The sequence below is a fragment of the Cygnus olor genome, chromosome 1 (assembly GCF_009769625.2).
Source record: "Cygnus olor isolate bCygOlo1 chromosome 1, bCygOlo1.pri.v2, whole genome shotgun sequence".
Lineage (NCBI taxonomy): Eukaryota > Metazoa > Chordata > Aves > Anseriformes > Anatidae > Cygnus > Cygnus olor.
Genome location: NC_049169.1, coordinates 157,886,449 through 157,909,933, shown reverse-complemented (window position 1 = coordinate 157,909,933; position 23,485 = coordinate 157,886,449).

Genomic DNA, 23,485 nt, shown 5'->3' with positions numbered 1-23,485 from the left:
TTTTACCTTTGAAATTCTTAACTTGAAGGAGGAAAATGGAGAACAGAAGGTGAAGATATTTTCTTAGAAAAAGCACAAGTAATTATATCCTCACATATGTTCTTCATCTGATACTATCATCTTTACCTCTCCATATTGCTTATAAGTAGTGGTTTTTGTTTTGTTTAGTTTTGTTATTTAATATATACATGTGTTAATATTAACAACATTTTTAGGATTATTCCTATGAGTAATTAAGTACAAAATCATTTAGCCTGACATTTTTATTGAATGCTTTCAAGTTATTACAAAAGTCAGTTTTTTTGCAAAGTTGTGTTCTGACTACATCGTTACCCTGGAAACAAAACATTTTAAATTATTATTTTTATTAATATTATCTAAATATTTATTTTCAGTTTCCCTTTAAACTGATAACCTTTCTCAGTAGTAGGTGTGGATAGATAGTCATATAATTCAGCTAATTTTACATGGTGTCCATAAATAACTTGTCTGTTGTGGTGGTTTTTTTTTTGTTTGTTAGTTTGTTTGCTTGCTTGTTTTTTGGCTGGCTGTTTTGTTTTGTTTTGTGTTGTTTTGTTTGTTTGATTGTTTTGTTTGTTTGATTGTTTTGTCTAGAAAATTAAAATATTATAAAGCCTTTCCTCACTTCCACAATGGCCAGTAAATGAAGATACTTTCAGCTCTGTGTAAAAGAATGTCTTTTCTTGTATCTAGTAGGCTTGTATTTGCTAGGCTACCACAGAGGTTTTTTTCACAAAAAGACAAATGTTTTACCTTTCCAAGACACGTGAAAGACCATCTTAAACTTCTAGACTAATTAAAACATGTTCTAGACATGTTTTCTGGTCATGTTTCACCTTATATGAAATGTAGTATCTGCACAGGGATAAGAGAAAGTAAGAGAAAAAAAAATAGTTGCTTTTGAACAGAACTGAATAAACATATTGAGCTTTTTGGTGTTTTTCTAATGAAGCTTTATTACATGAGCTATTCTTTGTTCAAGTTTTAAAGCTAAGATTTGTCTTCCCTAAAGATTAGGGAATCTGAATATTGTTTAGCCCAATTCATGATGTGGAAATTTGGAGGAGATGAAGAAGAAAGAAAAAAAAAAAAATGGTCTGTGAATGCTTCCTGCATTCTTTCTGAAAATTTTCTTCTTCTGTAGGATTAATGTATAAGTGTTTTCAGACAAGGTAAAATTTTATACTTGTTAAGGAATATGTGACAGGTATATAGGCAATGGATATTATATCACTTCATTTGATGCTTAGCCGTAGACATAATGTCAAGCAGTGTTTAAATATATAGTGGAAATATTTGTTAATGTCCTTTCAGTGGATTCAATATTTAAGAACATCTTATCTTTTAAAACAACTGCAAAATTTTAAATGAAGCTAAATAATATGGAAAACTCTTAATTTTGAAGGATGATAGAGAAAAAAAAAAATAATTTTGCCTCCTTTCAGAGTAAGTTGAAAAACTCTGACTTGATTCCCTGCACAGCTGCTTAGTTACCAGATGAGAACTAACTGTCATGTTTTGGAAAAATAGAAAGCTGCAAGGCAGTGAAGAAAATAAAGGGGTTAAGAGCAAGGGATAAGGAACAGATTATCTTTGGTGGATTCCACACTCTCTAAGGAAAAAAAAAAAAAAAAAAAAAAAAAAGAGAGAGAGAGAAATTGGTTTGTCTGAAAATAAGCATGAATACTCATTTATTCATGCTATTCATCCCGCATCAAATTTCTTTCATTTTCTCTCTTTCTGAGTTAAATGGAAATAAATGTTTGTTTATTTGTTTGTTTGCTTTTGTCTGTTTGAACAAGTTATGTAAATGTGAAAAATACCATGTCCAGAATATGTCAGAAAAGAAATAAAAATAGTATTCTAATTTAATAAGAATTAAAAAAAAAAAAAAATAATAAATTCAAACTCAGTTTTAAGACAATATTCTTCTAAGAATAGTTTTTTCAGTAAAAAAAAAAAAAAAAAAAAAAAAAGTAATGCTTTGTTTGTCTCTGGCTACCACTTGGACTAAAGCAGTCATGAGGAAAGATAGATAAGTTTGCGAAGGCTTTTTTTGCCCAAATGTTGTTGAAAATGGGTGCAGTAACTGAGGAAAATAGATGCATTTCCAATAAGAATTCTCTCAATATCTTATAATTTAAATAAAAATATGTTTGTTTATTTGTTTTCCTTCTGGTATTTTCATCTAAAAATCAAAATTATTGCTTGTTCATGGTGAGAGCAAAAAATAACTTCTCACCCTACTTTCTTTATATACTAGAAAATAACCTGAAATATGTAAAGTTTACAAAATGAACATCCTTGATGAAACTGTTGCCACACCTTAAATGTTACAAAGGAGATTTTAGAGGAGAAAAAGTGATATAAAGACACAAAGTACATGGCCTATGCCTATCCTGCTAAATTAGAGAATGCCAGAGTAAAGTTTTCTGGTCCTGATACAAAGTAGAGGACTCTGTTCCTGAATGTGCTATTAAACTTTCTTACCATCTAAAACAGACTACTTTTTTTACATTAGTATAACAAATAAACCCTGGTCAGTGCTGACTCCCTCCATATCATGTCTGGAAATTGCCTGGGAGAGTACTGATTTTCCCAGTCCCGTTCCATTCTAGGCACAGACACAGACACAGAGACACAGATTTCTAGGTTGGAAGAGACCTCAAGATCATCGAGTCCAACCTCCGACCTAACACTAAGCACTCCACTAAACCATATCGCTAAGCTCTACATCTAAACGTCTTTTAAAGACCTCCAGGGATGGTGACTCCACCACCTCCCTGGGCAGCCCGTTCCAATGCTTAATAACCCTTTCGGTAAAGAAGTACTTCCTAACATCCAACCTAAAACTCCCCTGTCGCAACTTTCGCCCATTCCCCCTCGTCCTGTCACCAGGCACGTGGGAGAACAGACCAATCCCCACCTCACTACAGCCTCCTTTAAGGTAACTGTAGAGAGCGATAAGGTCGCCCCTGAGCCTCCTCTTCTCCAGGCTGAACAAGCCCAGCTCCCTCAGCCGCTCCTCGTAAGACTTGTTCTCCAGACCCCTCACCAGCTTGGTCGCCCTTCTCTGGACTCGCTCGAGCACGTCCATGTCCTTCCTGTAGCGAGGGGCCCAAAACTGAACACAGTACTCGAGGTGCGGCCTCACCAGAGCCGAGTACAGGGGCACAATCACTTCCCTAGACCTGCTGGCCACACTGCTTCTTATACAGGCCAGGATGCTGTTGGCCTTCTTGGCCACCTGAGCACACTGCTGGCTCATATTCAGCCGACTATCAACCAATACTCCCAGGTCCTTCTCGGCCAGGCAGCTTTCCAACCACTCATCTCCCAGCCTGTAACTCTGCTTGGGGTTGTTGCGCCCCAGGTGCAGGACCCGGCACTTGGCCTTGTTGAACTTCATACAGTTGATCTCAGCCCATCGCTCCAGCCTATCCAGATCCTCCTGCAGAGCCTTCCTGCCCTCGAGCAGATCGACACACGCACTTAGCTTGGTGTCATCTGCAAACTTACTGAGGGTGCACTGGACGCCCTCATCCAGATCATCGATAAAGATATTAAAGAGGACCAGCCCCAGTACCGAGCCCTGGGGGACACCACTTGTGACCAGCCTCCAACCAGATTTGACTCCATTCACCACAACTCTCTGGGCCCGGCTATCCAGCCAGTTTCTAACCCAGCGAAGCGTACGCCAGTCCAAGCCCCGCGCAGCCAGTTTCTTGAGGAGAATGTTGTGGGGAACGGTGTCAAAAGCCTTACTGAGGTCAAGGTAAACCACATCCACAGCCCTTCCCTCATCCACCAAGCGCGTCACTTTGTCATAGAAGGAGATCAGGTTCGTCAAGCAGGACCTGTCTTTCGTAAACCCATGCTGACTGGGCCTGATCGCCTGCTTGCCCTGCACAGGTAAAATAATGTTGTTTCATAAAACAAGAGGTATAAACAAAAGTATGCTGGCGCCCAGGAAAAACCCTGTCACTATTTAATTTAGTAATATAGTCTAATGATGATGAACATGATGGAAAAGGTAAAGTTACCATAGCAATTCAGGAAATCTCTGCTTGCTAATGACTGGTGCTGTGTTGAACCAAATAATCTTGATCACTTTAAAGGATAGCTGAGAGAAGCCATATTTTTTTTCTTTTGCTTTACTTCCAAAAATTAAAAAGGTTTATTTAGTTGAAACAATTCCCAAGGCTTAGACCCTACTTCAGTGTCTGTGGAAATTGATACGGTGGGGTTGGGGTGAGTAGGAGCAACATTTTAATTTCCTTAATTATTATTATTATTATTTTTTTCTAAACTCATCAGAAATCATCTTTATGATTTTTTATCCTTCTTTATTTGCCAGGAATAAAGCAGACACCTGCTCCCTCCTGATCGTCTTCATCAGTCTGTTGAATGCCCAGGAACATCTCTGTATTCTCCCTATCTACAGTTTGGACAATGAGTATATGGGTCTGCTAAAAGTAATAATTCAAAGGCAGAGGTTTGATGTTTAAGTATTTATCATATCTTTAGGCAGATATTTTGTGGGAAATGTAAATTATTCTTTTATACCCAGAAAAGTAGTCCTTAGCTAGATCGTCTTTGACATCTTGTGGCATTTTTCCCAGCCCTGTTCCCAGTCCTGGCAACAGAGTCCTTCTGAAATTTCTTTGTAGACTGTAGATTTCAGGAACTGAAGTGGTGATGCCAGGCATATTCTTCCCATGTTCTAATGAAAGAATCTCTTTCTCAGGCCAGCTAGCTGAGCAAGCTTTAGGTAACATATAGAAGTCAAAACCAAAAAAAGGTCTGTATAGACAATTTTCACCTAGTGAATACGAAGAGCACAACTAATTTTAGTGGACTTCTATTATACAGAAACTGCATAGTTTCCCTTCCTTTCCCAGTAGTTTTTAATGCAAATAAAATTAAAAGACTTTCTCATTTGGCCTAGTAGAGTTCTGGCTAAAAGTGAAGCAAAGCTGCAGTTTACTCTCAGTTCCTTCAGCCTGAGCCAACATTAGTGACTTCAGTCTGGTAACCAGTATACTGAATTAAAAGACTGGATTTGACTATATTTTGTAGTGACAGGTGTGGGAAAGATGTAAAAACAAACAAACAAAAACCACAACACTACAGGAGATTTTCCAAACAGCACTGAATGCTGAAAGTAGACATATCTTATTCTTTCCAAATATGTTGTTGAGTGTAAAGGAATTTCATTAGCTTCACATATAAAAACTGTGGGAAAGGTAATACCACAAATCCAACCCATTTTTAACAGCTCTTGACACTATCTGACTCACTGAAAGTCTAAAACCAAGAAAGAAGATTTATGTGCTGCAGTAGAATGAGATATATTCCTGAAGTGCTTATATTGAGGGTTTTCACATAGACAATTTTAAGAGCTAGTTTTTACTAGGTACAGGTAGCCTACCAGCATGAAGATATGTTACCTTCCTTTACTGTAATAAACATACACACACAAAAAATTATCTGACCCTTGATGATATCTGAGAAACAGGGAATACTGTAGAACACAAGCATATGTCCTTAGAAATAGAATGAACAATGGTAAAAGCTGCTGGAATTTAAACTTCTTGAAGTTCTCTACTTTTGGGCTTCCCACTATCTCCACTCTTCACTGAAAATGGTCTAATTTGAGAGTCATGGAATCATAGAATCATTAGGGTTGGAAAAGACCTTCAAGATCATCTGGCCCAACCATCACCCTACTACCAATGTCACCTACTAAACCACTTCCCTAAGCACCAAATCCAACCTCTCCTTAAACACCCCCAGGGATGGTGACTAAAGCCTGTAGACATTAAGTTCCATTCTACTGGTGGTAAAATGAAATCATGAAAACTTGGAGCCTATTGGACTCAGGCCTTCTGTGAGACTGTCTTCTGGAATTTGTTTGTTTGTTTGTTTGTTTTCCGCTATTCTGATACACCAGTCTGTCTAGTGACTTTCTCAGGATGATGCTGATGGTACTTTGACTCATTGCCTAAATGAGCTATCTCAAGATATATCAGGAATCCACAATGTTGTCAAGTAGCTCAGCATGCATGGACTTCTTGCGACTCATTGAAAAATGTGTGGGGAAATACAGTTGATCTGGAACAGATGTATCCAAAACCATACAGAGCACTCCAATACCACATTTTTTTGTTTGTTTTGTTTTGTTTTGTTTTGTTTTGTTTGTTAGGATGGCTCTGTTACCTGAGAGATAGTTGGAATGAAAAACTCAGTATGGAGGTAAAATGCATTTTTTTAAAATTTATTTATTTATTTATTTATTTTCGTGAGCACACAATAACATACCAAACAAATAATAATGTCAATACCATGGTAAAACGTATGAGTACTGTCAGGGTGTGGTGCAGGCTATCTTTTCCCTGAGGGACAGGAGCCACAGGGGATCCCCAGGTCAGCTGAGCAGGTGTTCTAGCAAGGAAGCAGGGCAGATAGAGGGAGGCAGCCAGGGACATCCCTCAGCCTAGAGCATTGAACACATTTGTTGTTGTAAATCAAGTTCACATGCAAGGCTGAAGACTAATGGAGTGTGTGGCTAGACAGAAACACGACTGCAACAGAGATGAAATTTCAGCGTAGACAAGGGCTGATACTGAGAGCCTCTGCTTAAAAGCAATTCCTAGGGAATATAAGGATAGACCTTTTATGAGGCTCTTAGCTTTCTTCACAACTACCTTGTAGTAGGACACCAGCTATATTATATATAAGCCAGCAAACTGGCTTGAGCCCAGGCAGTCAAGCCCCAGGGTTTGAACTCAAACACTCATACCATCCTCCCAAGATGTGTCTTCACACCTGTAGTGGATTTGCATGGTAACATTTTGTTGGGGGGGGGGGGGGGGGGGGAGGGCTGCTGGGATGGCTTCTGTGGGGGGAGTCCAGAGGCTGCCCCATGTTGGATGGGGGCCAGTTTCAGCCGGCTCTGAGGAAACCTACCACTGCTCAGAGACAGAGTCAATAAGCGATGTTGTTTTCACCTCTGTGAAAGTATATTTAAGAAAGGGACTGTTGTGGTTTAACCCATCCGAGAGCTAAGCACCATGCAGCTGTTCGCTCACCCTCCCCCCTCCCTCTCTGGGATGGGGGAGAGAATCAGAAAAATGAAGCCTGTGGGTTGAGATAAAGACAGTTTATTAAGGAAAATAATAACAATAGTAGTACTACTAATAATGTGTACAAAACAAGTGATGCACAATGCAATTACTTACCACTCACTGACCGATGCCCAGCCTATTCCCGAGCAGCCGGTCCCCCCACCCCCTCCAGCCACCCTATATTAATTGTTCAACATGATGTCATATGGTATATCCTAGCTGAAACCAGGACAGGGAAAAAAAAAATGGTGCACAACAATGACTGGGAGAGTGAGGAGAAACAGCCTTGCAGACACCAGGTCAGTGAAGAAGGAGGTGGAGGAGGTGCTCCAGGCATAAGAGCAGATGTTCCCCTGCAGCCTGTGGAAAGAACCACAGTAGAGTAGGTGGATGTGGCCTGAAAGAGGCTGTGGCCTGTGGAGAACCCCTGCTGGAGAAGACTCCAGCCTGGACCTGTAGCCTGTGGAGAGGAGCCCATGCAGGAGCAGGTGATATGGCAGGAGCTGCTGCCCGTGGGGGAACAATGTTGGAGCAGCTTGCTCCTGAGGGATGGACCCAGTGGTATGGACTCATGTTGGAGCAGTTCCTGAAGAGCTGCTGCCTGTGAGAAGCCCATGCAGGATCAGTTCAGGAAGGGCTGCATCCCATGGGAGGGATCCCACGTGGAGCAGGGGCAGAGAGTGACTGTGAAGGAGAGGTGGAGGAGAAGCACTATAGGCTGACTGCAACCCACTCCCCCATTCCCCTGCACTGCCTGGGGGGAGGAAGTGGAAGAGTGAGGATGAAGGGAAGGGATTTTTCATTTCTTTCCTTTGTTTCTCACTTTTCTAGCTTGTTAGCAATAGGCAATAGATTTTACTACTCTGAGTCTGCTTTGCCTGTGATGATAATTGTTGAGTGATCTCCTTGTCCTTATCTCAGCCCTTGAGCCTTTCTCATCATATTTTCTCACCTTTTTCCTTTGAGGAGGGGGAGTGAGAGAGTGGTTGTGGTGGAGATTGGCACCCACATGAGTAAAACCACCAGAACACCCTACCGAACCTGGGTTCGAATATATGCTCATTAAAACACCCACTGCTTTTAGCTAGAGCGTGCACAGTGTCTACTGGTTTCTAGGCTGGGCAGGGTGTCTCTGGGGATTGCTGTAATGCCTGAAGGTGCACTTGGGACATCAAATTACTACTAACATGCTTTGGAGGTTAGACTGTGGGTCAAGACACCAGTAACATGCCCAGGAGAATGGAAGAGGGCAGCCAGTGTGGAGACCAAGGTTTAGACAAGGCATTAGATAAGGGGCCAGGCTAGAGAACCGCCATGGGAGAATCAGGGAGGCTCAGAAAAGAGCGTGAGAGCTGACCAAGTAATACTCTTCTCAGAAACTTCAGATGGAGCAGTATCTCCCATGAATGGCTCGTGTTAAGATTAGGGTTAGCATCAGGGTTTGGGGTAAGGCTCCATTAAGGCAGTAGAGAGAAAAGGAAAACTGCAGCTGCACTTCAACTGGGAATGAAATGAGTATGGCAAATTAAACTGAGGTCCTTCAAAACATGGTCCTTTTATAATTTATAATTACAATTTTATAATTTATAATTTTATAATTTATAATTTTATAATTTATAATTTTCATCTCTTAGTGATGTGGCATCTTCTGTGAGTAGCTAGCTTCAGGAAAAGGAGTAGGAATAGAATTTGGATCAGGGATGAGAAGAGGAGGACTGCTGCTACACTGGTAATGAAACAGGGCTGCCAAAAGTAATTATAGGATCACAGAATAATGTTCTCATTAACTTGTCATTCTTGAACGGAGTGGTGCCTCATGTAAATGTCAAGAGCTTGGTTCTAGGCACTAGACACAGGAGCAGAAGTAAACTTGTTTGGTATCAGGAAGAGGAGGAAGTCTAAAGCTACCTGCACTGGGGAGTTATATTGGGCTTATGTGACAAGTTTGTGGTATCAGGGAGGGGCTGCAGGGGTGGTCTCTCTCAGAATAGTCCAGAAGCTGCTACATGTTAAATAAGAGCCGGTTCCAACTAGCTCCAAAAGGGAACTGTCATTAGCCAAAGCTGAGCCAAAGAGCAACGCTGGTTGCACCTCTGTGAGGACGTGTTTTAGAAAGCTAAAAAAAAGACTGCTGTGCAACAGCAGCTGAGAGAGAGAGGAGTAAAAAATTGTAGAGTGAAACAGCCCTGCAGACACAAGATCAGTGAAGAAGGAGGGCAGAAGGTGCTCCAGGCACTGGAGCAGAAGTTCCCCTGAAGCCCATGGTGAGGCTCATGGTGGAGCAGGCTGTTCCCCTGCAACCAACAGTGTACCACAGTGGAGAAGAACTTCATGCTGCAGCCTGTGGAGGAGCCCACAGTGGAGCAGACATGGGTCTGGAACTGAAGCCCATGCAAAGGAGACCACAGTGGAGCAGTTTTTCTTGTGGGGCACTCCTGCTGTAGTAGTCCATTCCCGAAGGACTGCATCCTGTGGTACGATACTGAAGCAGTTCTTGAAGAACTGCAGCCTGTGGGGAGCCCATTTTGGATCAGTATGGGAAGGACAGCATCCTGTGGGAAGCTGGAGCTCCCCACACTGTCTTTCACAAGTCAACTGCAACTGAGCTCTGGCTTACCTAACACCATCCCTAGATAACAAAATATTTTTAAATTCCTGTTCTGTTACCTGCCCATACTTTCATGTCCTGTAAATTTTTGTTTTGTTTTGTTTTGTTTTTTGCTTTGGAGCTCTACTATCAGTCTCCTGGTTAGCAAAGCTTTCTCTGCTATTTGCTTTCTTGATTATTGGGATGGATGACTTGTACTTGGACAATATGCTTCTTAAACACCTGGCATCTTTGCAGAACTCCTTTGCCCTTCAGAGCTGCCTCCTGTGGGATCCCAACTACCACATGACTGAATAAGCTGAAGCCATTTTACCTGAAGTGCAAGGTCTTTGATACTCTCATTCCTCACTCCCCTCAGGTTAGTGAACTCCCTTATTCCATGGACTCTGCAGGCAAGGCTGTCACTGGTTACTGTATCCCTAAGCAAATCTTCCTTCTGAGTAAATAGCAGACTCATCTGTGTGTTACCCCTGGTTGGATCACCCATTACCTGTCTTATGAAATAGTGTCAGGATTTGGAAAAAGAAAAAGCCTCAAGATACAGTTGGAGTGAGGGTGCCAAAGGTACTAAAGCAAATTATGGGCTGAAAAAATAGCGCTCTGATGACAACTGTTTGTTGTGGTTTAGCCCGGCTGGCAGCCAAACACCACACAGCCGTTCGCTCACCCTCCCCCCTCCCTCTCCGGGATGGGGGAGAGAAACGGGAAAGTGAAGTCTGTGAGTTGAGATAAAGACAGTTTATTAAGACAGGGAAAAGAATAACAACAACAACAATAATAATAATAATAATAATAGTATTAATAGTAATAATGAATACGAAATAAGTGATGCACAATGCAATTGCTCACCACCCGTTGACCGATGCCCAGCCTATCCCCGAGCAGCCGGCCCCCCCCCCACCCCGGCTAGCCACCCCTATATATTGTTCAGCATGACGTCAGATGGTATGGAATACCCCTTTGGCCACTTTGGGTCAGCTGTCCTGGGTCTGTCCCCTCCCAGCTCCTGCTGCATCCCTAGCCTGCTCGCTAGCAGGACAGAGCGAGAAGCTGAAAAGTCCTTGGCGTGGTGTAAGCACTGCTCTACAACAATTAAAACATCAGCATGTTATCAGTGCTCTTCTCATCCTAATCCAAAACATAGCACCCTGCCAGCTACTAGGAGGAAAATTAACTCTGTCCTACCTGAAACCAGGACACTGTTTCAACAACATAAGGAATGGGGATTATGGGGTAGGGATCTGTGAGGGAAAGGATTTGGGTTATGTATGGGAGAGGGACAAAGTCAAGACCCCCAGATGTAAAGGATGTGGAAGAGACCTGGAAAATTAAGGTATCATTTGCCAAATTACTTTTTCACCTGAGAGCTTGTTCAATAGTGTCACGGCTGAGGTCTTGTGGAAAGGCCAGGTCAAATAATAGAAAAGAACAGAACAGTTTTAGTTGGATGGGACCTACAAAGATTATTGAGTCTGACTGTCAGACTACTTTGGGGCTGAACCAAAATTAAAACATATCATTAAGACCATTATACACAGGCCAGACAAGCATGGGACATCAAACTCCTGCCACAGCTTGTTCCAGTATCTGATTACCTTCTCAGTAAATACGTTTTTTCTAATATCTAGTCTGAACCTTTCCTGATGCAGCTTTGAGTCATTCCTATGACTGTGACAGGATGTCACTAGATACCAGGAAGAAAAGATAAGCACCTCCCTCTCCACCTCCCTTCCTCAGGAAGTTGTAGAGAGAAAAGTCTGGGATTAAGTTTAGACATAAGGCACTCTACTGTGCCAGTTAGGTCGAGTCTGTAGAGGGGCTACTCTGAGAAAATTTGGACTGCCAGAAAAAAATCTTGCTTGTGGCAAGGGCTCAACAGGGCAATGGCTAGGGATTTGGGGGTAAACATGAGCCAGGGAGATTAAGTGCTAAGATTGGCGTTGGGGTTAGGTTTGGGACAAAGGCAGTGTATTCTGTGGAGTGGCAATGTACAGAGTAGAGCTACAAAGAAGATTGCTAAGGACAGGTTGAGCTGCCAAAAGCTTTCTTCTGTGAGAAGATTGTTGTAGTCAATCCATTCCTTGGGCCTACCCTTTCCTACCTCACTGCAGGTGGAGCTTGAGACTTTATCTCAAACCTTATGTTTCAAGTAAATTTTTGGTGGTACAAGTCCCTGATGAGTCAAAATGATGACCCCAGGGGGTCACCGTGTAGCCAGTACCCTTTTAAACAGTTTGGCCATGAAAGCAAAGTTGTCTCGAGGAGTATAAATACATAAATAAATAAATAAATAAAAGTTTTTTTTTTTTTTTTTTTTAAGACAGAGTAGAATTTGATTCTCCTGGTGGTAAGGGGAGTTTTGTGCTACAAAACTCATGACCAGAACTTGGAGGAACTCTGTAGCCCTGGACTTTCCAGACAGTCACCACTCAAGAGGTATTGTTGGTCCCTGGAGATAAACGTTTCCGTGTATCCTGAATGTCACTGTGATTAGAGACTAAGGGAATCCAGAACCAGTGTGCTTGGCAATCTACACAGAGACTGTTTTGTGGACAATTTCTGCACAGCCCAAGGGCCAGAATTCATGATATTCACCTGAGGCCTTGATACATCTTGCGAGAACTGCCAGAGAGCAGTTAAGGCTGGATCTTTCCTCGTGGAAAGGAAGCCAGAGCCTTAGCATAATAACAAATCTGATGTAGCAGGGTCTGATTTGCATCTGAAGTCAGATCAGCACTGTTACAGGGGAGGTTCAGGCTGGATATTAGGAAAAGTTTCTTCACTGAGGGGGTGATTGGGCACTGGAACAGGCTCCCCATGGAAGTGGTCATCGTAATGAGCCTGATAGGATTCAGGAAGCGTTTGGACAACACTCTCAGACATATGGTTTGATTTTTAGGTGGTCTTGTGCAGACCCAGGAGTTAGACTTGATGATTCCTGTGGGTCCCTTCTAACTTAGGATATTCTATGATACTATTCTGTGTACAGACCCTGTTGTGAAATCCTCTGCATGGTAATCCTGCATGGAACACAATTTTTCTCCTTCACTGTCACTGTCGAATTCTCCAGTACAACCAGTAGCTCTTTACCATCAGCCTGAGAGGCCTTTTCTGAGACATGTCTACGATGATGGACAAAGTATTACACTTCAATATCTTAAAGATGTCTGGAGTGACCAAGATCCCATGGCCATCATGAAGATGACACAGAAAATCCCCACTTTCAAGTCTAGGGCAGAATCTCTTCGATTGTCTAGAGAACAGTTCTCCATCACAGACCACTTGGAATGTAGCCAGTGTAACTTAGTAACCCCAGTTTTCTGCACAAAATGTTCTTGACATATTTATTCATATTTGAAAATATATTTTTGAATATTTTGTATTATTACCTGTGCACAGCTAAAGTCACTACTGAGTTAAACACACATACTGGGAAGGAAAACAAAATTATATTACAGTTCAATGTTTCAGCATCTCAGAAAGTCTTGTTTCTTCAAGCATAGAAATGGGACACATCGGGGTTTGTTGTAGTACTAACTAGAGCTTTCAGCCAGGTATTGTGGCACTTGGTTTTGAGTGGAAAACTGAGCTAAGAAATAGAATAATATTATCAAATTGTATGTGTTTCTTTTTCTCTTCATAACAACATTTGAAACTGCCAGAGTTGTACCAGTAAGTTTTCCACAGCACCCAATGCTTTTCCGAGCACCGCTCACAATTTATATTTTATCCATTTAATTTTTACTAGTAATTTATAACTCATTTGCCATCTGAAGACTTTGAGATGACCTGTGTCTTTTCTTTTTGATGCAGAGGCTACAGTATTTCAACTGTACCAGTATTTAGTATGCATTTCAAAAGTGTAGTTCAAGTGCAGCTCTTAATTTAGACTAATTAAAATTTGATTCTCATGTCTGAAATGTGTTAAAAGGAGGATAAGCTTAATTCAGATGAACATGAACACAAATGTAAAGTAAAATTTAACCCTATCCATCATTTCTTCTTCATCAGTCGGTTAATGACTCATTCACTCATTCACCTCTGTTCTGTACTGCATAAGTAGATAGATTACTTGGAACCAGAGTACGTTTTCTTTCTGCAATTCAGCTTGCTTGCACAGTTGAGGAATTACAGTTAAGGAAAGAAAGAAAGAAAAATAAAAGATTGGCATGTATACAAATCATTATTCTGTTGAGAACTTGTTTTGACATATCAGTTAATGTAAATTACCAGTGTTATAATGGCATTGATTATAATTTACATCTTTTTGATCACATCAGAAATTCCTTCTCAGGATAACATATAACGTGTTTCCCAGCAGATCTCAACCGTTTTCATAACTTGACTCACATCCTCCTTCTGAAAACCATGCAGACCATCCACTTCTATTTGTGTTTCTTGCTATAGCTATCAAGGGAAAGTAACTTCAGAGAAGATTTAGTTTGCTTGTTTGTAAAACTAAGTGCTAATTTAATTTGGAATCTGGAATAAAATTTAAGCAAGCATAATCCAACATGCATTGATATGTTTACAGTAATATAAGAGATCTGTTAATGGTGGCTCTAGACCCAACATGGTTGCATTCTGACCTACACGGCTGTGTCAACACTGTTTAATGTTAAGTTACCCTGACGACTTCTCTATTTGCTATGAATATAACTTCATCACAAGGTCTTCAGTTCCAGTTTATCTGGTAATATTCTCTAGAGGTGTTGCTTAATCTTCCCCCTCCGTATGCCTGCTTCACAGAGACAAACCTGACATACTCACCTGAATATAGGAGAGCACTCTGACCACATTCTGTCCTTGGGCTATCTAGGTAATAACAACCTGGAAGATGACAACTGTGGGCACAATGTCCCTTGCTCAAGGTCCAAGCCATGAAATACTTTCTTGGTTGGAGTGGGATAAAACAAACAAGATTCCAGAATTCTGCAAGGGGACCAATATAATGCAAAAAATATCTTTTTATCTTGCTCCCACTTTTCCAGAGAAGTGTTTATTCTACATTAACCTGAACTTATAAAATGCATAACTTTCAGGGCAAAATAAATAAAATAAAATAAAATAAAATAAAATAAAATAAAATAAAATAGTTTGGTGTTTTTTTTTTTTTTTCACTGCTAAATATTTCTGTATTTGTTCTATCACCCAACACAATGAAATAAGCATATATAGCCCTAGAGTAGGAACGAGAGCCTCAGCTGACTGCAGTGTATTATGCTATCCTATTTGTGTTCTCTGCTTTACCATGAATCAGCCACAGCAAAAGCTATGATGCATGATCTGTCCTAGACTATGTATAGACTATGTTGAGAAACCCATCTGGGAAAACTGGAATTGTGGATTAGAATGTCACATGACCAAATTGGAAGTTGATATTTCTTCTAATTCTCTTGATGACTATGAGAATTCATCGAGCAACTGGGATATTAGATCGACGAGAAAACAGATAACAGTGTCTGTGTCTGGAAAGAAAAGACACAAATTGCATGCTGTTTTAAATAATATTTGCAGTCATTGGAACAGTAGGTCCATAGCTGTTCTCCAGTCCATGCATCTCTACTGTAAAAACTGACAACAGATCAGAAACACCCTTATACTTATCATTTCTTATGGGCTAGCTTTAGACAGCTAATGGGATTTTAGCTTGGATTTTGGGATTATCCTCCCTTCACGGTTGTATTTTACATTAAAAATTCTGGACATGTGTGACTTAAACCTGAAGTATATCCATGTATATCCATGCAGTATACATTTAAAGGTCTTCTCACAAAGAAAGTAAAAAAAAAAAAAAAAAAAAAAAAAAAAAAAAAAAAAACTAATTGTTACACTTGCAGCATGGAAGACAGAGTTCTAAAAATACTAAGCAGGAATTACATTCTTTCCTAAGACCCATTTTTTAATGTCCGAGGATGGAGAATTTAGCGAAATTTGTTATGTTTTATAACTCAGGCTATTATAGTGTGAGATTCTAAATAAAATTAGACTTTTGGGAATAAATACTGTAAATGAAATATTATTCTTCTACCTGAGGGGAAAAAAAAAAAATCAAAAGAAGAAAAAAATGGTAGTCTCCACCAACTCAAAGCTGTTACTTTAGAGTTATTATTGTGGAAATTATTGGGAAAATATTACTTTGCATCTTCTAGCACTGTGTAGGTGACCGTCAATCTTTCTCTCCAACATTTTAATTTTCCTAAAAGGCATTAATCCCTTCTGGAAATAGCATATTGTTATGTTTTAGTGAAACATGTGGCTTATTACTGTACTTAAATATAAGAAAGGTACACTTGTACCTCAGATGGTCCAGGATAAGATTAAGTAGGAATTTTGCATACAGACATGGACTAAAAGTTCAATGTTATGTTACTATCAGTGAAATGTAAAACCAAGAACTAGATAGAAGATGTTATTGATTATTATTAGTATATTTTTAAGTATAGATATTGTTATTTAAAAGATCAGAAAAACATCCTGTTCATAGTAATGTTTAGTGAGCTATTGTTGCAATAACAACTTGTGCGACATGCTACATTAGCATGTATTATGACACAATGAAAGTGTGTCTATACTAAAAGCAAGACTTGCTGTCTACACAACATGCATTTCTGGAGTTTTAGTTAATCAATCAATCAATTAATCAATCAACCTTGGTCCTAGACTGAACCATGTTGGAGGCATCATATGCATTCTTAGAGTTCGACATCCAGATAATTCATCCACATTGAAAACCACTCCCTGCATCAAGTCCTCATGAAGCGTGACAATTTGGAAATTCCCTTCAAAAGTATATGCATGATCTGAACCAAATTGATGAGATAGTCTCATTCATTTTCTTCATAGATAGAGGCATTCCCAATTTTAGCACATATAAATTATTGGATAGTTTGCTAGCTTCTTGTTGCTTATAAATGATAACAAGAGCTGACAGCAAGAGAGTGTTCTTTCCCACTTCAATAAATTTTTAAATAAAAAATAATCATAAATTGTATTAAAAATATTTTTTTATGAGAATTTTTTTTGAGGGTTTGTCTTTTTTTGTTTGCTTGTTTGCTTTTGTTTTGTTTTGTTTGCGTTTATCATAAAGAGAATAGAAACAAAAAGTAAAATTATTAAGAATATGAAGATTATGTTATTCATTTGAAATCTGGAATGTTTTCCAGGGAAACTTTGTGTAACATACTTGATCACTTATCTGATCTATGCTATTTTGTTTGGAGGGTGTTCTGCTGTCAGGAATCATTGTTCTGTAGTCTTTTACTCCTATTCAGTCTTACAACAGGGACTGAAAAAAAAAAAAAAGTACCATATACCATATACTTGGCGCCAAAAATTAAGACTGGTTAGTGATTTAACAGTCCATATGATATCAACGCAGAAAAGCCTCATTAATAGAACAGTTAGAATTGTCACACATAACCTTCAAGTATTTGCTCCTGTTTCTGGATGTTATGTTCAACCTCCCACTGGACCTTTACAGAAATGAGGGGAGAAGGGAGATTTTCTAGAAGTCGTCACTATCCTCAGGTCTTATTTGACATGATGCGCATGGTAAGGATTTATTTCTCTTCAGTTCTGGGTTTATTTGGGTTTATTTTCATGTTTTCTATGACAGTCTGCTTCTTTTACCTTGGCTCCCTGGTAGCACTTCAAAGTTACACAATAACCCCATTTCCCAAACTAGACACAAAGGGACTGGATGGAGAAAAAAAAAATGTTGAATAGCTGGTATGTCTCGAAAAGGAGTCATGACATGAAGAAATCACTCAGATCCCAAAACTGAGCAAGGATGTAGTGTTTCTCAGTCTGGGTTATGAATCCTCTGTTATTAAGATTTTAAGAATCTTTAAATAGCCAGTAATTAAATTAAAGTGGAAGTGGATTTATTTATTTAAATAGCCAGCATGACTTGTACTTAAAAAAAATAAATAAAATAAAAAATAAAGAAGTAACCATTTTTAATGCAATAACATTAGTGTATAATTGGATGCAAGTCTTTCATTTTACTTGTGAAGAACAAATTCAAGTCTGTTGAAGATAATGTTACCTCCTGGTTTATTGATTTAATTAAAGGGTGCAATTTTAATGATTGGACAGGAAGCCTCTTGGCATTTCCTTGTGCCCTATTTTCTTGATTTATTAAGAGGCAATTTGTGTACAACCATTGGCATTTCATTCAATGAATTACTATCTTTCAAGACTTCTGCACTTCTTTTTATTCACTTCTTTCTTTTTTTTTCTTTTTTTTTTTTATTCCCATGTAACTCATGAATAAAAACAATGTTTTTAAAAACAGAAAGAAAACAAAACAAAACAAAAAATAAAAACACTGGCTCACCTAAACTACCTCCAAACACTGAAGATTTATTCTAAAATAAAGTTTATTAGGACAACAAAAAGAAGCTTAGGTCTTTGGGACATGGTATTATTCACTGAGTTTCTTGCTAGCATAGTATGAGTCCTGTTGTAATTGACCATTTACATAAGTCAGACTGTATATGTGAGCAGTGCTATTATTCTTTAATGCTATGTTTCTTTAGAACTGGAAATTACTCAAATATTTGATTATACATTGATGTCATGTTTCCCTTTCTGTTATATAGCTACACAGACCAAACATATCTATTCAAGGAAGAAATGGAGGATAGACTGCTAACAGGTGAAGAATTATTTTACTGGGAAAACAGTACAATGCCATTAATTCCTGTATACAGGAATCTGTTGAAACTTCACAGTCTGGTTTCTTCCGAATAAGCCTTACAATGATGTGCAATGTCCAAAGCAAGCATCAGTCCTGTTCCCCCCCAGTCACACAGGGCAAGGGATCAGTAGAGCATACAATGAAATCATGGAAAGGTGTGGAAAAAAAAAAAAAAAAAAAAAAGTGTAATGGTGTGCCTTCTATGGAACTGGGAAATATAATTTTCTTCTTAGGATACTTTATTTTTTTTTTCCCCAAACATGCTTTCCAGCTTTCACCTTTTTCTGTCTTGCTCAGTTTAAACATAGTGCTGTTTTCCGTATTGCCTGAGACAGAGGAAGACCCTAGTTCATATTTGACCTAATGTTTTCCTTGCTTTGCTTTTTAAATTCCCAACATGAACAAATTTCAAACATGATTCAAAAATATTAATCTGTAATTTTGTGATACATTTGTCAACTCTTTGGGATATAAGAAAGCCTCACCATTATGGAGCAAAACAGAGTATACCTCAGATCACTAACTCAAACTAGCAGATTTCAACAGTAGATTGATACTCTTGTTCTGTATACTGATGCTGAAACATCATTTGTAGCTCCTGTTACGTATAGATTAAGCAATATGTCCAACCGCAGTGAGGCTGTTCCATTAAAAAAAAAAAAAAAAGGCAAAAAAAAAAAAAAAAGACTATTAAGAGCTACCCAAGATCTATGTTTACATACTAGATACTATAAGAGATTTGTGAAGCTGCTGTTATTTGGAGAATTTGACTCTACCTGTGCAGTTAGTCAAATTCCCATAATTAAAATGATGAATTCTGTAGTTGCTCTTTATTTGTACATTATGTAAGTGATTTCCCCTTAAAATATGATAAACAAGATGATTGAGATCTGATGATACATTTAGATTCTGCTTTAAGATTTGCCTTTAGCAAATCAAAAGCAAAGTGATTACATCTAAACACTTGAAAATAATTGGATCACTTAAACACTTTATATAGTGGGATAGTCTTTATGCTGCCAGAACTGTTTCTGACAACTCAAAGACACCTGGCATTTAGTGGACTTAAAATGGTATCAGATCGCTTTGTCAGAGGGAAAAATATAAAATAAATAAAATAAAATAAAATAAAAGTCATTAGTCTTTGTTCTAGCCTAAAGAATTGTCTTTTATATTATCACAGTATTATTTTCCATTTGAAATCCCTCTCTGCTTAGGTATCAGATGCATTTCTCCTCATTATGGCCTTTTTCTTTTTTGGAGCTTTAGCAGCTTAGAAAAACTTTCTTGTGACATCCGGTCAACAATATAATAATGAAGGTTATTCTTCAAAAAAATTATAGAGATGGAAAAAGGAGGAAGGTCTTTAACTCCTTTCTCCTTCAGATCAGTGCTAGGCTTTTTTCCTTTCAGTTCTTGAAGAGTGCTCTTTCAAAACTAAATTTGATAGTCTTCCACTTGGGTTGCTTCTGTTCTCGAGAACAAAAGCTATGGGATAGCTTTAGTACTCCCTTCAAAAACTAAATTGCTTGCTAAATTGCTTTCTAGGCATCGAGTCAAAACTCTTTTAGATGTGAATTATGTGTAGGAAAGAAGCTTTCCTGAAAGTCATGAAAGTGATGTAAGAGGCTTCACAAAAGAAACAAATAGAAGAGAGTGATGTATCTCAGAGGATTTAGTGGTCTCATTTCTCCCAGTCAGAAGCAAATCTTTGTACTTCTACTATAAATCGCCACATTTTGGAGTGTTTGTGAACTCAGCAATGAAAATTAGTTCTTACTGCAAAACTACAAAAATATTTCCTGTTTATGAGTTTATATATGATGAGTCATATTTACCAAAATGCCTATTCCAGGTGTGAACCTAATCTGCATAATGGATTAATAGCTTATTTGTGCATCTTGAACAAAGACTTAATTAACACTTACCTTCTCATGCACGCATAACATAACTGTTCTTATCTAGCATTATAAAAATAACACACATAGCTTATTTTGTGCATAAATAATAGAACAAGAACATTGATAGTTATAAAATTATAATTACACATTGGATTCCTTGCATTCCAAATTATTAAATTTCCAACTTTAGAGAGAGATTTAAAGCTATTGAGAAAAATATGATAAATATAGAGATAGCTTTCAAATCAGTCAAGTTCTGGACCAAAATAGCTATTTTTTAAATATTATTCCTGACGTATGCTTTGAAACTAATATCCCATGGCAACTCATTTGGAGGAAAATCCAAATAAACCAGATTAAGATGTGGTAAAATTATCAGTTTATAAAATCTGGGGTATATCAGTAGTAAGTCTTGACCAGTCTCTGCAAATGAAACACAGGGATGCAGATCTTTGAGAATATCTTAATTTACTTATGCAGAAAATAACATTTGGAAACCTCGTTAACCCAACTAGTCTAACTATATAAGATTACGCTATCCTTTCTTTGGCTGTTGCATTAATTCCATGCTAATCATCTGGGCTCTTTCAGTAGATAAGACAGGCAATTAAAAAAATTAATTAATGTCTCCCATTTTAGATATGTATTTTTATGATTGTATTAGCTATTCTGTACAAGTTATTTCAGAAGGTCATATTTAGGATAAATTAATTCTGCCTCTTCTGTGTAAAATAAACATCTTAAATAAAATATATAGAACAAAACATATAGTGAAAATAAATTCACAACAAAAGAGAAATATATTACGAATAAAGATTTTAGAAAGGTCAGGAAAACAAACAAACAGAAAACAAACAAACAAACAAACAAAAAACAAAACATCTTTCCGCACTTTCTCATCACAACCACCAAGTATTAAAATAGTGTGTGAATTTGCCTTTTCTGATATAGTTGAATATCAGGTTTGTCTGATATAAGTAACAGCTGTTCATTAGTTATGGCAGTAAAGTTCACAGTTTATCTAGGGCAATAAAGCTGGAGAAAACAATATAAATAAGAAAATATAATAAAGTAATATATGTGCAACTTTCTCGACATAACTCTAGGTAAAATCTGTTAATTCTACTTTCATACAAGAAAGGATTAGATTTCAGGTGATGATTTAATTAATGTTATACTTTTTTTTTTTTTTTTCAGTATTTTTCCCTAGGCTGTTCCACTGATAACAAAATGAAGGCATCTGAAGTTTGAATCATATAATATCATATAGAATAATTCAGGTTGGAAGTAATCTTTGGAGGTCTGACTCTTGCTCAAATCAGTCAGTTTAGAGATAAAACCACATTGCGATAATTTTTATCCATTTAGATCTTGAAAACCTTGAAGGATGGAGATTGCACAACCTGGACAACCTGTGACATCTGCCTGATTGCTGCAATAGTTACTGGTATAAAACATAAAGATTTAAATTCTGAGTTGAAGTACTACGTAATTCTAAAGGAGGGTAAACAGCAAGTAGTTAGGTAGTTACATATTCAAAAGTGAAGGCTTTCGCTGCCTTGAACACATTAAAATACATACATGTATATCCTGAGATTTGCAGTAGCTACAGTAATAAGGAAATGAAGGACTGTCATCATCCAGGGGTGGGTGAAGAAAAAAGGTCCATTTTAAGAAAAAATAATTTAAAAACAGAAAAAAAATACATATAGATATATGTGGACATAAAGGAAGTTTTTTTTTTTTTTTTTTTTTTTTTTTTTTTTCTAGCCAAAATGAAGGACTGAATAATTGTATATAGATAAAGTTTAAACTCTAAAAATAAAAATGTTATACATTGACAAAAAATACAAAGGAATAGGAACAGCCATGAACGGCCATGTATTGTATTTGTTTGTTTTATTTGTTTTTGTTTTCTATTCTGTATACTTTTTTACTTATATATTATTCAATCAGTTTAAAAAATAAAAAAACAAACAAAACAAGAACAACAACCATGTAAACAGCAAATAATGGAGGCGTGTTGCATATATACCTGAATTGGTGTTAACAACAGATAAATAGATACATTTTGAGTCAATATTACCCACTGCAGAATCCTGTTGCATAATTATATCATCCATATAGTAAAAATAGTATGCCGCTTAACCATACATTCTGTTTGAAAATTCATCTGAAAAGTCAAGAATCTCATGTTCTGGTCCATATATTTGTCTGAAATATTTTGATTTTGATTCACATGAAATTTCAAAGTAGAAAAAAATAATAAAACCAGATACTGTAAATTAAGCATACTTTAACGTTCAGAATTCAAGACATATTTCTTTCATCATCTTATAAACATTTCTTTTAAATAGACTTCCTTTTCTTAGTAGTTCTTTCACTGTACTTCCTATAGTTCCTGTGGCTTTCAAGTAAGAAAGCATATATTTCTACGTATATGTGCATTATGCCTAGGTAATATCTAGTCCTTAAATAATTTCCTCACCTCTTGTGTTGAAATAAAACCCATGAGGACCTAAGATAAAAATACATAAATCTGTCATACTTCATTTTTCCTGAGAATTAGACGTAACTAATTCATGGTGCAGGAAAATATTTAATATTTAAAAGTAAATGTAATTCTTACATCTTAAATTGAACATATTTGGAACGAAATTATGCAGAATGATTAATGAAAATGGTGTGTTTATTAGACTTATATCATGTAGAATATTTGGCTGCTTCACACTCATCTCCCCTACAGTATGTCACTGCCACTTTGGGAGCTAATCAGAGCAATAATCAATATTAATGGTATTTAATCATATATATCATGCTGTAATTTTATTTCAAGTCATAAAATATGAAGAAGCTTTACAAAGTATCGTATGATCAAAACTAAGTTGGAAGTTTTCCACTTAAAAACACTGATCTTCAATGGCTTCTTGAGATAATAATACTAGTTCTATGAATAATTAAGACTTGTGAGTCCACTGTAGTGCTAAGAGTAAGGATAACCTGATATACTATAACTACAGTGGAGTTAATAACCAACAGTAAAATGACAAGCAGCTTATGTGACCCAGACTTAAAATAAAAGTATCTCAAGTTATGAATAAATATTCTTAGAATCATAGAACCA